Source organism: Heliangelus exortis, chromosome 18, assembly GCF_036169615.1.
Source record: "Heliangelus exortis chromosome 18, bHelExo1.hap1, whole genome shotgun sequence".
Classification (NCBI taxonomy): domain Eukaryota; kingdom Metazoa; phylum Chordata; class Aves; order Apodiformes; family Trochilidae; genus Heliangelus; species Heliangelus exortis.
In genome coordinates this window covers 32,654-48,310 of record NC_092439.1, presented here as the reverse complement: position 1 = coordinate 48,310, position 15,657 = coordinate 32,654, and the positions used below count along the sequence as shown (strand labels likewise).

Here is a 15,657-nt window from a genome sequence, read left to right as displayed (position 1 = left end):
TCCCTCCCTGGCCTGATGCTAGCAAGTGCCAGGAACTGAGTGAGCACTGGAGGTGAGGTGGCAGTGCAGGGCTTGTGGAGTAGTGTCTTCTCTCAAGCAGAACAATAGTTTTGTGCCTTTTAGGTTCCCTGAATGACGATGCCTACAGCATCCAACTCTGGAAAGCGTGGGCGAGTGGGACCCCGCAGGGCTCTTCTGCGAAGCTGGGACATTTGGAAGGGAATGGGGCTGGCTGATGTTGGACTTATTGCTGAATATTCTGGTAGGCATTTCAGTGTTGTGGTTATGTGTGTGGAGTTTTTTTTGTTTGCTTGTTTTGGTGTTGTGGTGTGACTTTTTTTTTTTTTAATGCAGGTGGCAAAGGGGAACCTTGCAAGTTGAGGATTCTTCTGGGCTGCTCCTGTCTATTTTCCTGGCTAACCACGACTTTGGAGAGCCAGTCCTCTGCAAGATAAGTTGAGGGACCGGTGGTGTAGAGGGGTCAAGGCTGGTGGGAGTTGTGGAAGGGGTTTTGAAGTTAGTGTAGGGGAGAGGGCAGTCTGGGAGCAGGCTCCTTTGGTCAGGTGAAGGAAGTGGGTTAATTTCTGATGTGATGCCAGTGTGGGCAGGGCAGCTCCAGCCTTGGTGTGTGGTGGTGTGTAGTTTGTGTTGTATGTCTTTGTCTTAAAGCTTTCTCAGGCCTTGATGTCCTCTCAGAGCAAGTCCCGCATCTTGACCCTCATCCCTGCAAGGCCTTTACTCATCAGCACAGTCCTAGTCAGCAGCATCTTCTTCTTGTGTGACAAGTTTGAAGTGTAGATAGGTCTTTCATCTGGGAAGCTTCCTGATGGTCATCTTCTGAAACATCATCGCCACCTGCATCAGCATCATCTCTGGTCGTGGATTTTCCCAGAGTGGGACTTTGTTCCCCGCATCCTCGTGTCATCAGGTCTTGAAGCCCGGGTTCTTCGGCGTCCCTTGATTCAGCCTCTCGTTTTGCAGTTGCATTGCCGTAGGTCTTCTTGCCCAACAGTCTTGGATCCCAGAGATATTCTTTTTGCTTGGTGTTCTCTTGAGATCACGTCTCGTGATTTGCAGGGCTGTGTCTGGAGTTGGTCTGAGTGTTTGGCTTGGAGCTGCTCTTCCCAGAGTTTGCTGGAAGAGTCGTAACTGAATAGTTCATCTATTGAGCGGTATTCCAGTGACTTGTGTATCACTGTTTTTCAGATCCCGTGTGACAAGGATGTACATGAAAGAGCAGGAGGAGAGAAGAGCACCATCCAAAGGTTAGTCAGTGTTGGGTGTTGGAGCGAAGGTCCGTCTCCTGGCTACCTGACCCCATTATGGTTTGTTTGTCCTTTTGCAGGTGAGAGCAGCCAAGGAAGCAGAATATCTGTTCCCGAGGTGGCTCTGGCAAGGTGAGCAAAGGCTGGGGTGCTGGAGGAGCAGTTATTTCTCAGGTGTCTTATTGTCGTTGAAGGCATTGGTATCCCCTGTTTTTTGAGTTTTCCAGGTGTCCTCCAGACCTACTTTTGGCACGCCACAAGGATGGCAGGCAGATGGGTGAGAGGCTGAGGTAAGGGGGCAGGAGGTGGACATCACAGTGGGCTGCCTGTTGTTGGAGGCACGACCTCAGCATGTGCCTTTTGCTTTGACTTTTGCAGGTGCCACAACCATCCTTGGAGGGACAAAGACACACATTTAGGAGGGGTTGGAGGAGGTGAGATGGTGGTGGGCTGGGTCAGCCATGTATTTTACATCAAGTCACTTAAACGTTTCCTTTTGTTTTTGCAGGCGCTGTGCGTGCCACCTTTGGAACCAGATGAGCGTTGAAGTTGAGTTGAGTTGGTAGCGAGGGGTTCACGGGGCTGGTGACTTCTGATCAGCAGAACAGGAACTGTTTCTCTTGGTGTTTCAGGCGCCCCAAGCAATGGTGGCGATACCGTTCAACTCTGGAACGAGAAGGTGCACGGTATACCACGGGGCTCCCTTGAGGAGGTGAGTGCAGCAGAAGTAGCGTGTGTTGGCTTAGGTGGGACTTGTGCCAGCACTGTTTGTGATCTGTGGGTTGTGTTTTTTCCTTTTTTACGTATAGGGGATGAAGAGGAACCGTGCGACTGGAAGCGTATCTCAGTTAAACAATGTGGTTTTCATTACTGACCGTGGCTTTGTGTTGCTCTCGCTCTTGAAGATAAGTTGAGGGCCCAGGGCTGGGTGGGGAGGGGCTGAGCAGAGGAGTCGAGGTTGGGAATTGCAGGTGGTGTTTTGAAGTTAGTGTAGGGGAGAGGGTTGTCTGGGAGCAGCCCCCTTTGGGTGGGTGAAAGGAACAGGTTACTTTCCAGCATGATTCCAGCATGGGCAGGGCAGCTCCAGCCTTGGTGTGTGGGGTTGTGTGTTTTATGTTGTCAGTCTTGGTTGTCTTAGAGCTTCGTCAGGCCTTGATGGTCCTCTGTGTCCTCACGGAGCGAGTCCTTCATCTTGGGCATCCTCCCTGCAAAGCCTTTCCTGATCAGCACGGTGCCGATCAGCAGCGTCTTATTCCGCACGACGAGTCTAAATTGCAGATCGGTCTCTTGACTTGAAAGTTTCTTGAAGATTGTCTTTAGCAATGTCATTCTCAATTGCATTGTCATCTGATCTCTGTCCATCCAGTTTCCCTGAGGGGGACTCGGTCCCCGCATCCTTGCATCCCCAGGCCTTGAAGGCAGCTTCTCGGGCATCTGTTGCTTCATTCCCTCGCTTTGCAGATGGATCTCTGTAGGTCTTATTGCCCAAAAGTCTTGGATTCCAGAGTCCCTCACAGGACAAGTAATATTGAACATCATCCCCATGGTGTTGAACACATTTAGTCATATCTGGATCCTTCTTTTTTTGCATCTTGCAAATTTCTTGATAGGCATCTTTTGTAATCTTCTTTATGAACGAATGAGCATCTCTGGTCATAAATTTTCCACTATGCAACCTTGTCTCTGCATCCTTAGGTCTTGATGCTAGTCTTCTTGTACATCTGATATGTTATTTTGAAGAGTAATTATTGTAACAGGAAGTGTTCTATGACACTTGATGTCACCATGGGGCCTCCCTGCCTCACCCTTGCATCCCTGTAGATCTTCTTGGCCAACTTCTTGGACCCCAGACTAATTCTTTTGGGGAGTTTTATATTAATGTTTAATCTTGTAGTTTGCAGTGGTGTGTCTTGGGTTGGTCTGTGTTTGTGTGTTTGGCCTGGGGCTGCTCTGCCCAGATTGTAGAGCTGGGGATATTGAAGAGCCATAAGGGTCTCTGGTGATGTTTGCCTGTAGTTTTTAGGCCACAATTTTACAGTGATCTTCAGTGGAGCAGCCATACTCAGGCTGGGTGGGCAGTTGCTTTGATGGTGATGAAGGTGATGGGACCTTCATGAGAGTGCAGGAGATTGACCCTCTCAGTAGTTAACAGTTGTATGTGTATGGGTTTAAAGTTTTGGGGCTGTGTTTATTAATGGCATGAGGGTAGTAGTACACTAGATGGGTTTCCTAACTAGGATTGAGATGTCTGGAATTGTCTGTCCATTGTTCAGCATTTCAGTGACTTGTGTAACACTTTCTTTCAGATGCAAAGGACAAATATGCGCTTGTAAGAAGAAACAAGGGAGCAGAGTGCAGTCAGGTCAGTCAGTGTGTAGTGCTGGAGGGATTGTGCTTCTGGTAGCTACCTGATTACAGTGTGTGTTTAAGTCATTTTGAAGGTAGAAGCAGTAAGCGAAGTGGGATAGTCACTGAAGGTGACTGGGGTGAGGTGAGTGATGACTAGTGGGACCAAAGAGCAGTTATTTTTCGGGTGTGTTGTTGAAGTTAGAAGCATCAGTTGATGTTTATAGGTTCTATTGTAGTCACCATGTGACAACAAGAAAATTGCAGAGGCTGGATATGCAAATTGCCAAGGTAAAGGAGTAAGAGATGGGGATTGTTGCAGGCAGGGTGCTGTTTGAGGCAGCATCTTGGTACATTCCTTTTGTTTTTTGCAAATATCCTAAGCAGGCTCACTGGGACAAAGCTGCTGACTATAGCAAGTAGTCCGAGGCAAGGTCAGTGTCAAAGAGCGGAGAATAATGTGGCTACTCAGTGAAGCAGTTACTTTTTTGCATGAACTTTAGGCCACTTTTGGGACTGGATGAGCATTTGAGGTGAGCTGGGGTAGTAGTGAGGATGAACATGGAGCTGGTGACTCCCTTCAAGTATAACTGTCATTTTGTCTCTTGATGTAGCTTGGGTTCTACAAACAATGACAGATGCAGTATCTGGCACTGAATGGGTACAGAGCACGTGAGGGAAAGCCCATGGTGCTAATCACAGAATTACCTCTATTAGAAAAGACCTTCAAGATCATTAGAGTCCAACCATTAACCCAACACTGACAAGAACTTAAGCCATATCCCTAAGTGCTATTTCTATATGACTTGGGGGGTGTCTTTAGGGATGATGAGTACTTCAAGGGATGGTGAAGGAGGTTGAAGCAGAAGAGGTTTGCCAACCCATAGATGCTTCCTGCTGGCACTCTGCTTTTTTTTTTTTTTTTTTTTTTTTTTTTTTTTTTTTTTTTTTTTTTTTGCCTGGTGACTGCAGAAATATACCAGTTACCTGATGTGCCTTTTCTTGAGGAAGGAATCTGATCCCTGGCCTGCTGCAAGCTAGGAACAACTGCCCTTCAGCATGAATATTGATAGAAGATGGGAAGAGAGAGTCCAAAACAGAAATGCCTCTCATTCAAAGATGTTGCATTTTGGAAACTCCCCATCAGAGCAGATCCCAAAAGAGTCTGCGGAAGTCACCGGCAACAAGACTCTTTCCTCCTCCTTCAAAAAAAGAGAAAGTCATTCTCAAGAGGGAAGCACAGCACATCTTTCTCAAGTTGATGGTGTTTCTGGCTTTGTGGGTCACAATTGCAGCAGCTGAGATGATGAAAATGCATTCCTCTGCACGTTTTGGTACATCCAGATGTATTAACAAATCAGAGAGTCCTTTTTGGTAAGTTTATATACTGCAGCAGTGGGGATTTGTTTGACTCCTGCAGTTTTACCCTCCCTTCTCTCCATCATCCTTCAAAAATTAAAGCCAAAGAGTTATCACAGACTTTTTTGTATCATAAATGTAACAAAAACAGTTGTGTAAAGTACAAACTGCATTGTTTAGATGCTAACAGCCCCTGCTAACATGCTTTAGATCTCGTATTACCTAGTTTAGCTAATTATCTATTCTAAATCTTTGAACAGAGAGACAGCTGGATGCTGCAGGTATCTTTTGCTGGTGTTTTGATGGAGCGCTCTGAAGTACTATGTTTCTGTCTCCCTCTAAATGGGATATTTCCCTGGGGGTTTGGTAGCATCTCCTTTGGGCAGCTATCCCGGTTGTGTAACACACAAAAAATACCTGGTCAAATTATCCCTGTGTTTGAGATAGAAAATGTAATGGTATCAGTGAACAGTTGTACAAGTTACATGAATGCAGAAAGGAAGTGAAATACTTGCCTATAGAAGTATTTAAATAGGATATGTATAAACATGTGGACACCTCATGAGCAGATGGTGAATTTATTTTTTTACTTTCAGGAGTCATTTTTTACTTTCAGCTTTGTCTAAGCAGGATGCAGTGCCACTACTGCAGCAGCGTGTGTGTAGGGGTGTCTCGTGATACAAGTAGAGGCAGCCATACAGGGTTCTCTACCCCAGCAGTGGAAGAAGGAAGGATGGAAGCTTTTTCTGCCCCCAGCAAGAGTGTTGCTTTGATGTTACGAATGTAATGACAAATCCTGCCTAATAGTCTTTATAGATGTGTTTTAAGCACTGGAGTTACAGTGGGGAGGGGTAAAGGGCTGTGAGGGCTGTCAGGGTGTATGGTAGAGGTGAGGGGGGAGTGTGGGACCAGGAGGGACGGGGGATATTTTGCTCCAGGGATTCTGTGTGAGTGTATCAAAGCTGATGTATAGGTCAAAGCAGATATTAGATGGGTATTTAAATGCTTGCTGGCTTGCTGACAGACACCAGTCCTCCAGCAACTGGAAACAGCATGTGAAGCAGCCAAACAAACTCTCTATTTTGGACCTTTAGAAACCGAATGTTCCCCATTACTCAGCTGCACTCTATGTTCTTTTTTTGTCCTCGTGTAACCAGAAGGAGCCAGACAGTCAGCTGCTCACTGTTCTCTGTAGTGAAATGAGGCAACCAGGTGCCACTAATTGCCAGGTAGGGGGCATGAGCTTGTGTTAAACCCACCTGTGCCTGATTAGGGCAGGCCCCAACTGCGCACGAGCAGGATTAGGGGGCCAATAAAAGGTGAGGCCTGGAGCACAATCTCACTCAGCTCATTCCTGAGCAAGCCAGGAGATAGGTTAGCTGATTCCAGAGCAGTAGCTCCGAGCCAGGCTCGGCAACCCTGAGGGCAATAAACTCAGAGCACTATTCGTGAGTTTCTGCTGAAACGCCTGTTTGGACCTCGGAGGGCCGTGCCCTAAGAGAGGTTCGTCTTGCAACAGTTCTCTCTTTTGGTCCTCCAGCAACAAGGTAAGGTGGGGCTTAATGGATAAGAGGTAATGGAGAAATTCTGATTGGACATAAGTTCATTTTTCACCATGTGGACAGTAAAAGATTGGAATGGTCTCCCAGGAGAAGCGGTAGATTCCCCCCGTTGTAGAAAGTGTTAAGACATCGAATCCATAGTATTAGGTAGAGGGATTGGACCAGATGGTCTTTGAGGGCCCCTTCCAACACGAGTGATTAAATGAATCTATGAAGTAAGAGAGAAAATTGACAGGTTTTGGCGAAGATCAGAGGATCTCCCAGATGGTGTGTTTCTACGCTCAGTGGACATTGGGGGCTCTTAAATTTTTAATTTTCAGTTTGTCCGATTTCCGGAGACTCGTTTGTAGTTTTTCGCTGAAAAGATGGCCGACTTCCGGTAAGAAAACGGCCGACTTCCGGAGACTCATTTGTAGTTTTCCGGTAAAAAGATGGCCGACTTCCGGAACCAAGATGGCCGACTTCCGGTGACTCATTCGTAGTTTTTCGCTAAAAAGATGGCCGACTTCCGGTGACAAGATGGCCGACTTCCGGAGACTCATTTGTAGTTTTTCGCTAAAAAGATGGCCGACTTCCGGTAACAAAATGGCCGACTTCCGGAGACTCATTTGTAGTTTTTCGCTCAAAAGATGCCCGACTGCCCGTCAATGGTTTTGTATCTTCTTATATTCAGTGCGTGGCAGCGTGTATTGGGGTGTTCAATTCTTAGCAGTCATCGGATTGTGTCGTTTTTGGAGACAGCGCATCTGACACGTAGGACCAATCTTAACCCTGTTATGTGAGGTAACAAGGGAAAAGTGTGAGTTTGCAGAAGTGAACAGCAGGGTGATTTGGAATTAACAGAAGAGGCTTAACAACAGGTTTTGGATTTATGATCCTCACAAATAAGACGAGATCTCAAACGAATCTGTAAACGGGTTACACAGAACTTGGAGCCCGGGGGAGAAAATTACCAGAAGCAGAAAACAACTCCACTTTGAGAGTTATCAGTGTTATAAATTACTGACTCAATATTCTGTTAATAGTTTAATTTAATTAATAAAATTGCAATAAGCAAAACAGCGCTGGGTGCGTGGGGAGCCTCCGCTCCACTCGCACACATGCCTTAAAGTTTAATCTTTTATCTTACATTCCATACCTTAATACATATTCATAACTATTCTAGTACATATTCATGACTGTTCTAGGAATAGGCTGGATTATGTTTATTAGTTCTTGGGAGAAGCAGGCCTTCAAAGGCGCATGCCCGCTTTATCTCTGGGGATCTTTTTGACCCCCATCTGGTGGTCGTTGGATGAAGTCAGTGTCTGCCTCAGTTTCCCCTCTCGTTACCCTTCGATTCCGCACATGCGCTCCTTCGCTCTTTCCTGTGCAACAATCTGCAGTCAGCAGTAAAACCACCTTAAATTGCAACGCTATGTGGTGAGCAGCAAAATCAGCTTAGATTAGCACAACAGGATGTACGTTGTAGTGTTTTCAGGGTACAGAAACTGTGGATGTCTTGTTTCTTGTTCCCTTAAGCTTTGTAGTTACACAAAGAACAGTTATTTCATTTTAACGAATTCCTACGTTTGCATATTTCACAATATTGAAGACAGATATATTATTAGTACTCTCAAAGTTGGGTTAGCAAACACTTCATAATTATTTAACATGAATTCACAAACATCTACTACATTAGCACGTTTTTGGGCTGCGCTAGAACTAGAACAACTCACAGTAGGATATAAAGAGGCTCTGTCTGCCATAATTCCTATCATGCAATGGGTCAAATATATTCAAGATAGAGCCAAAGTGGGAGGCTATGGTGTGGCTGCCTTCCACTAGCAGCTAGCCACTGCCCCCCATGAGTAATCAAGAAGTAAACCCTGATTTTGCACTCAAAAATGAATCTTTAATGAGGTTTGAAAAAAACTTGGATCTATTAACTCATCCTGAGACGGAGCACATTTGGTTTACTGGGAGATCAGCTAAGTATGTAGGAGGAAAAAGGTTTGTGAAAGCAGTAGCTTACCCTCCCCATTCTGAGAAATTTTTTTCAAACCACGAGAGAGTGCAAAAGCAGCCAATATACTGAATTGTCTGGGCAGATATTTTAGGTAACCACCAGTAACATGTCTAGGGGAGATAGTTTAGGCAGCCCTACGATCTGCAACTTGAGCCCCAGCCAGGCCCCGGTTTCGGTCGTTACGGGGCGTAAGACCGGACGTTTTCACGTTAAGAAAAGCGCAAGTCCTTCGGACTAGCGGCAACGGGATACTCGAAAAACTGGACCCTTTCTGCCGTCCTCACCTACAAGAGGATGCACCGTGTAGGATTTCCCAACTGCTGGGAAGGGTTCTCCGTGTCCTCGTCACAACCAGGGCTCCCCAGCAACCGCAGATCCAGGCAAAGTCGAACCATTACGGCAATCGGCGACACGTCTTTCTTACTCTTTATCGCTGCGTCTGTATAGTAACAATTAGATGAGTTGCTGTGTTTTGCTCTGACTTTGCTATCGCACTTCAGTTTTGTTGTTTGTTTCTGCACTTGTTCTCTTATAATTTAATACATCAGTAAATATAAACTAACTTCTTTATTTGGGTACCTGTGTCTTTTGCGCTGACCCCGCCCATCTGGCAAAGTATCATATTAAGTAGCAGATCTATATAGACCTCAGGACACTCTCAACTGTCCTTGAAATCTAGTGAAACCGATGCCACGTGAAACACCAAGGACAGACTAATAGAAAAGCAGCGCAGCAAGCCCCTCCCCCCTCGAGAGCCAGATAAGTCCACAGGACAGGGAGACGGCAAAATGAAAGCTGAATTTCAGGAACTAGAGTTCCATACGGAGACCAGGAAGCAAACGGATCAATTTATTTGGGGATGGCAGCAAACCGTCAGAACTTCAGGTTCAGATGAAACAACCAGTGAAATCAAAGGCACATGCAGAAGAGCCAAGAGACCAATCACCCTGGGGTAAGATGCATTTTAAAGAAACCCTTTATACAACGGGACGGGTGCACATCATGCAGACAGGTAGCGAGGTATTAAAAGGCAGAGATAAAATACACCAACTCTGGGGCAGAGGGAGAGTATGAACTCCGCTTTACTGCCAGGGGCAAAGACCACATCCAGCCACACCCAGGGTCCTCTCCGAGGAAGCGTTCAGAAAGGGACGGGGGTCCGGTCTCCCCCTCAAGACTCTGCCAGAGGGTCTTCCCGGACTCTTTTTCAACATTATGGCCCATCAGAGCCCTCTCATTCAGGGCACCGCTCCTTACGAGACCATCCTCACGCCGCCCCACACCCTTCGATCTCTGTGGTGCTCTTTTTAGCTCTCTTACTGAGACAGAATCCTTCTTCAGGCTCTCTTTGCACCCCAGAACCCTTCCTTCATTTGTTGTGAACTTAGACATCTGTTCAGTCCCTCAGCCCCCGAGGACATCGGTACATCAACTGGACACGTACGGTTTTTCCTCGTGTCCCACAGCCGCCTTTTACCTCTCTCACAGCACCCTTCTCTCACCACCACACCTCCGGAGGCCAACCTCACGCCCCCCCTCTCGGCGTCCCACAGCCACCTTCAGGCTCCGTTGCGCATTTTACGCCTTTTTCGCTCCACGAGAAGCTCTTCTCATGCCGTCTGTCATTCGGTTCCCAACATCCCGGGGACGCCTGTACTCTATTAAAATCCCCTCCAGACTGCTGCTTGTGCCCCTCAGCTTTCTTCAGTGTCTTCGATCCAAAAATGACCCCTCTAACAGAACGCTGCCTTCCACTTTTAGCTTTGTTGCATAGCTCTCACCCTTCTGAGTCTTTCAGGAGACTTTGTGAGTCCATATCTGTGACCCACCCCACTTGTTCTTTCCTCTCTTCTGTCTAATCCAAGCCTCCAATGACCTTTACTCTGTTAAGGTTCCCTGTGGGTTAAATTTTTACCTGGTCGTGTCGCTGAAGTAACAACGAGAGAGAAAAAAAACCCAAATTCCTCAGCCGGCATCACGGAGTTTCTCTGCTTCTCCCGTAAACTGAAGAAAGAGGAGAAAACTGACTGCTTCTCCTCTGGCTGCTTTTATACCTTGTGGTAATCACCACCTCCCCTTTCCCAGGGGATTATGGGAATAGCTGTGGGCGGTGCCTGTGGTATATAAGCCACAGCCTTTGGCTTGGGTCTTCAGTCAGCTCTTGGGCTTCTCTGAGGTCAGAGCTCTCCTACTCCTGGAGCTGACTGCAGCTGTTGAGCTCTCTGGGCTGTTTGGGAAGACTCTTTAAGGTAAGAACTTGAGAACCACCGAAAGTTAGAGCTCTTTATAGCAAGAATATGGTTGCATGCAAATTTTTTTTTTTTCTATTTGTGATTTTTTTTTTTTTTTTTTTTTTTTTAATGCAGTTGTTGAAGAGGAACCTTAAAACTGCAGGAACGTGCTAGTCAGACAACGTGGTTTTGTTGCTGGACATAAATTTAGACCCACAGGCCTCTGAAAGCTAAGTACAGGAACTTGGTTGCAGAGGGGCTGAGGCTTGGAGTTGCAGGAGGGATTTTGAAGATGGCATCTGGGAGAGGGCTGTCTACAATCAGCACCCTTTGAGTGGGTGAATAGAGCATGTTAGTTTCCAGGGCAGGGCAGCTCCAGCCTTGGTGTGTGGGGTTGTGTATTTTGTGTTGTCTGTCTTTGTCTTAGAGCTTCCTCCGGTCTTGATGGTCTTCTGTGTGTCCTCACAGAACAAGTCTCGCATCTTGGGCATCATCCCTGCACAGCCTTTCCCGATCATCATGGTGCTGATCAGCAGCATCATCTGTCAAAATTGCAGATCGGTCTCTTGACTTGGAAGTTTCTTGATGGTTGTCTTCCGCAATGTCATTCTCAATTGCATTGTCATCTGATCTCTGTCCACCCAGTTTCCCTGAGGGGGGACTCATTCCCCGCATCCTTGCATCCTCAGGTCTTGAAGGTGGCTCCTCGGGCATCCGTCGCTTCGTTCCCTCGCTTTGCAGACACATCGCTGTAGGTCTTATTGCCCAAAAGTCTTGGATTCCAGAGTCCCTCTTCTTGCTCCGAGTTTTATCTTGAGGTCATGTCTTGTGACTCACGTGGCTGTGTCTCGGGTCAGTCTGTGCCTGTGAGTGTTTGGCTTGGAGCTGCCCTGCCCTCTGGGTAGGTTCAGGGGCCATGGGAAGCGACACAACCTGACCGACTCGGTGCTGAGCAGCTTCCCAGTGACTTGCATAATCCTGTTTTTCAGATCCTACGTGTCAATGACCATCAAGAAGCAGATGGAGGAGGAGAGGAGGCCGACATCCGAAGGTTGGTCAGGGTGTGGGGTTGGCGGGAAGGTGCCTCCTTTGGGTGCTTGACCGCGTTATGGTTTGTTGTCATTTTGAAGGCGGAAGCGGCGAGCGAAGCGGGATACGGGCACCGGAGGTGGCTGTGGCAAGGTGAGCAAAGGCTGGTGGGCTGGAGGAGCAGTTATTCTCAGGTGTTGTATTATTGGTTGGTCATGAACATCCCTTGTTGTTTGTGGTTTTTTTCAGGTGCACTCCTAACCTTGTTTGGGCACCCCAAAGAGATGGCAGGCAGATGGGTGAGAGGCCGAGGTAAAGAAGCAGGAGATGGACATCACAGTGGGCTGCTTGTTGTTGGGGACAATATCTCGGCGTGTGCCTTTTGCTTTGACTTTTGCAGGTGTCACACACAGTGTCGGAGTGACAAAGCCATGTCTTGAGGAACAGCTGGAGAAGGTGAGATGTCTGTGGGCTGGGTCAGCCATGTATTAACATCAACTCTGTTAAAGGTTTCCCTTATGTTTCAGGTGCTGTGCGTGCCACCTTTGGAACCGGATGAGCATTGAAGGTGAGCTGGGGTGGTAGAGAGTGGGTTCGTGGAGCTGGTGAGTACTGATCAGCAGAACAGTAACTCTTTCTCTTGGTCTTCTGGGTGCCCAAAGCAGTGGTGGACACAGCATTCGACTCTGGATCGAGGAGGTGAGTGGAACTGGGTGGGGCCCTTTTGAGGCGGTGGGTGTAGTATAAGCGGTTGTTGATGGCTGAAGTGCACCTTATTGGTGACACTGTTTCTGTTTTTCCTTTTTTTCTGATTGCAGGTGATGAAGAGGAACATGCCCGTCAGACAGCGTGGTGTTTTGCTGGACACAGATCCAAACCCACCATCCCTGAAGAAGATAAGTTGAGGGACTGAACTGAAGTGCTGAGGTTGGGAGTCGTTGCAGAAGGGATCTGGAAGTTTTCTGAGCAAAGGCTGGCGTGGGCTGCCTGTTGTTTTAGGCAGTATCTCGGCACGTGCTTTTGCTTTGACTTTTGCAGGTGCCACGCAAAACCACGCGTTGAGGAGCGGTCGGAGAAGGTGAGATGGTTGCGGGCTGGCTCATCCAGAGATTTTGCTTCAACTCGGTTAAGGGTTTCCCTTTGTTTTTGCAGGAGCTGCGCGTGCCCCCTTTGGAGGGGGAAGAGCGCTGGAGGTGAGACGGGATGGTAACGAGGAGGCTCGATCTGACAAGCAGAACGGGAATTTTGTGTCTCCTGGTATTTCAGGTGCCAGAAGCGATGGTGGCCATAACGAGTGGAAGGGGAAGGTGAGCAGGGCAAGTTGGGGGTTATGAGGAGCTTGTGGAAGGGGTTGGTATTTAGCTGACGTCCTATTTCTGGTGGCACTGCCGTTTGTTCTTGCAGATGACGAGGAGGAACTCTGTGGTTTTGGGAAGATCCCCGTCAGCCGATGTGGGTTACTTTTCTGTCCAGTGCTTCAGAGCCCCAGCCGTTTGAAAGGTAAGAGAAAGGGAGGATGGTTGGGGAGGGTCTGCGTGGAGGGGTCAAGGTTAGGAATCGCCGGCTCGGGTTTTGAAGTTACTGTAGGGGAGCGAGCTGTCCAGAAGCGGCGCCCTTTGGGCGATTGATGGGCGCCTGTCCCTCCCTGGCCTGATGCTAGCAAGTGCCAGGAACTGAGTGAGCACTGGAGGTGAGGTGGCAGTGCAGGGCTTGTGGAGTAGTGTCTTCTCTCAAGCAGAACAATAGTTTTGTGCCTTTTAGGTTCCCTGAATGACGATGCCTACAGCATCCAACTCTGGAAAGCGTGGGCGAGTGGGACCCCGCAGGGCTCTTCTGCGAAGCTGGGACATTTGGAGGGGAATGGGGCTGGCTGATGTTGGACTTATTGCTGAATATTCTGGTAGGCGTTTCGGTGTTGTGGTTATGTGTGTGGAGTTTTTTTTGTTTGCTTGTTTTGGTGTTGTGGTGTGACTTTTCTTTTTTTTTTAATGCAGGTGGCAAAGGGGAACCTTGCAAGTTGAGGATTCTTCTGGGCTGCTCCTGTTTATTTTCCTGGCTAACCACGACTTTGGAGAGCCAGTCCTCTGAAAGATAAGTTGAGGGACCAGTGGTGTAGAGGGGTCAAGGCTGGTGGGAGTTGTGGAAGGGGTTTTGAAGTTAGTGTAGGGGAGAGGGCAGTCTGGGAGCAGGCTCCTTTGGTCAGGTGAAGGAAGTGGGTTAATCTCTGATGTGATGCCAGTGTGGGCAGGGCAGCTCCAGCCTTGGTGTGTGGTGGAGTGTAGTTTGTGTTGTATGTCTTTGTCTTAAAGCTTTCTCAGGCCTTGATGTCCTCTCAGAGCAAGTCCCGCATCTTGACCCTCATCCCTGCAAGGCCTTTACTCATCAGCACAGTCCTAGTCAGCAGCATCTTCTTCTTGTGTGACAAGTTTGAAGTGTAGATAGGTCTTTCATCTGGGAAGCTTCCTGATGGTCATCTTCTGAAACATCATCGCCACCTGCATCAGCATCATCTCTGGTCGTGGATTTTCCCAGAGTGGGACTTTGTTCCCCGCATCCTCGTGTCATCAGGTCTTGAAGCCCGGGTTCTTCGGCGTCCCTTGATTCAGCCTCTCGTTTTGCAGTTGCATCGCCGTAGGTCTTCTTGCCCAACAGTCTTGGATCCCAGAGATATTCTTTTTGCTTGGCGTTCTCTTGAGATCGAGTCTCGTGATTTGCAGGGCTGTGTCTGGAGTTGGTCTGAGTGTTTGGCTTGGAGCTGCCCTTCCCGGAGTTTGCTGGAAGAGCCATAACTGAATAGTTCAGCTGTTGGGCAGTGTTCCAGTGACTTGTGTATCACTGTTTTTCAGATCCCGTGTGACAAGGATGTACATGAAAGAGCGGGAGGAGAGAAGAGCGCCGTCCAAAGGTTAGTCGGTGTTGGAGTGAAGGTCCCTCTCCTGGCTACCTGGCCACATTATGGTTTGTTTGTCCTTTTGAAGGTGAGAGCAGCCAAGGAAGCAGAATATCTGTTCCGGAGGTGGCTCTGGCAAGGTGAGCAAAGGCTGGTGTGCTGGAGGAGCAGTTATTTCTCGGGTGTTTTATTTTCGTTGAAGGCATTGGCATCCCCTGTTTTTTGTGTTTTCCAGGTGTCCTCCGAACCTACTTTTGGCACCCCACGAGGATGGCAGGCAGCTGGGTGAGAGGCTGAGGCACTACCTCAGCATGTTCCTTTTGCTTTGACTTTTGCAGGTGCCACAACCATCCTTGTAGGGAAAAAGACACATATTTAGGAGCGGTTGGAGAAGGTGAGATGGTGGTGGGCTGGGTCAGCCATGTATTTTACATCAAGTCACTTAAACGTTTCCTTTTGTTTTTGCAGGCGCTGTGCGTGCCACCTTTGGAACCGGATGAGCGTTGAAGTTGAGGTGGTAGCGAGGGGTTCATGGGGCTGGTGACTTCTGATCAGCAGAACAGGAACTCTTTCTCTTGGTGTTTCAGGTGCCCCAATCAATGGTGGCGATAGCGTTCAACTCTGGAAGGAGAAGGTGCGTGGTATACCATGGGGCTCCCTCGAGGAGGTGAGTGCAGCAGAAGTAGCGTGCGTTGGCTTAGGTGGGACTTGTGCCAGCGCTGTGGGTGACCTGTGGGTTGTGTTTTTTCCTTTTTTACGTCTAGGGGACGAAGAGGAACCGTGCGACTGGAAGCACATCCCAGTCAAACGATGTGGTTTTCGTTACCGACCGTGGCTTTGTGCCGCTGTCGCTCTTGAAGATAAGTTGAGGGCCCAGGGGCGGGTGGGGAGGGGCTGAGCAGAGGAGTCGAGGCTGGGAATTGCAGGTGGTGTTTTGAAGTTAGTGTAGGGGAGAGGGTTGTCTGGG

At 48.2% G+C, this 15,657-nt stretch overlaps 2 long non-coding RNA genes across 3 annotated transcripts; both read left to right on the top strand.

Annotated features, from left to right (window-relative positions):
* The first annotated feature begins 366 nt into the window (after positions 1 to 366).
* On the top strand, positions 367 to 15,355 carry LOC139804479 (uncharacterized). Of its 2 annotated transcripts, none has more exons than XR_011729399.1 (3): positions 367 to 1,265; positions 1,644 to 1,699; positions 15,159 to 15,355. It is a non-coding gene; the product is annotated as an uncharacterized lncRNA (long non-coding RNA). The 2 variants fall into 2 exon arrangements; XR_011729400.1 differs by lacking the exon at positions 367 to 1,265 and adding an exon at positions 1,491 to 1,555.
* LOC139804480 (uncharacterized) lies at positions 13,805 to 14,989 on the top strand. The gene is made up of 3 exons (XR_011729401.1): positions 13,805 to 14,705; positions 14,779 to 14,830; positions 14,926 to 14,989. It is a non-coding gene; the product is annotated as an uncharacterized lncRNA (long non-coding RNA).
* Positions 15,356 to 15,657: the final 302 nt, after the last annotated feature.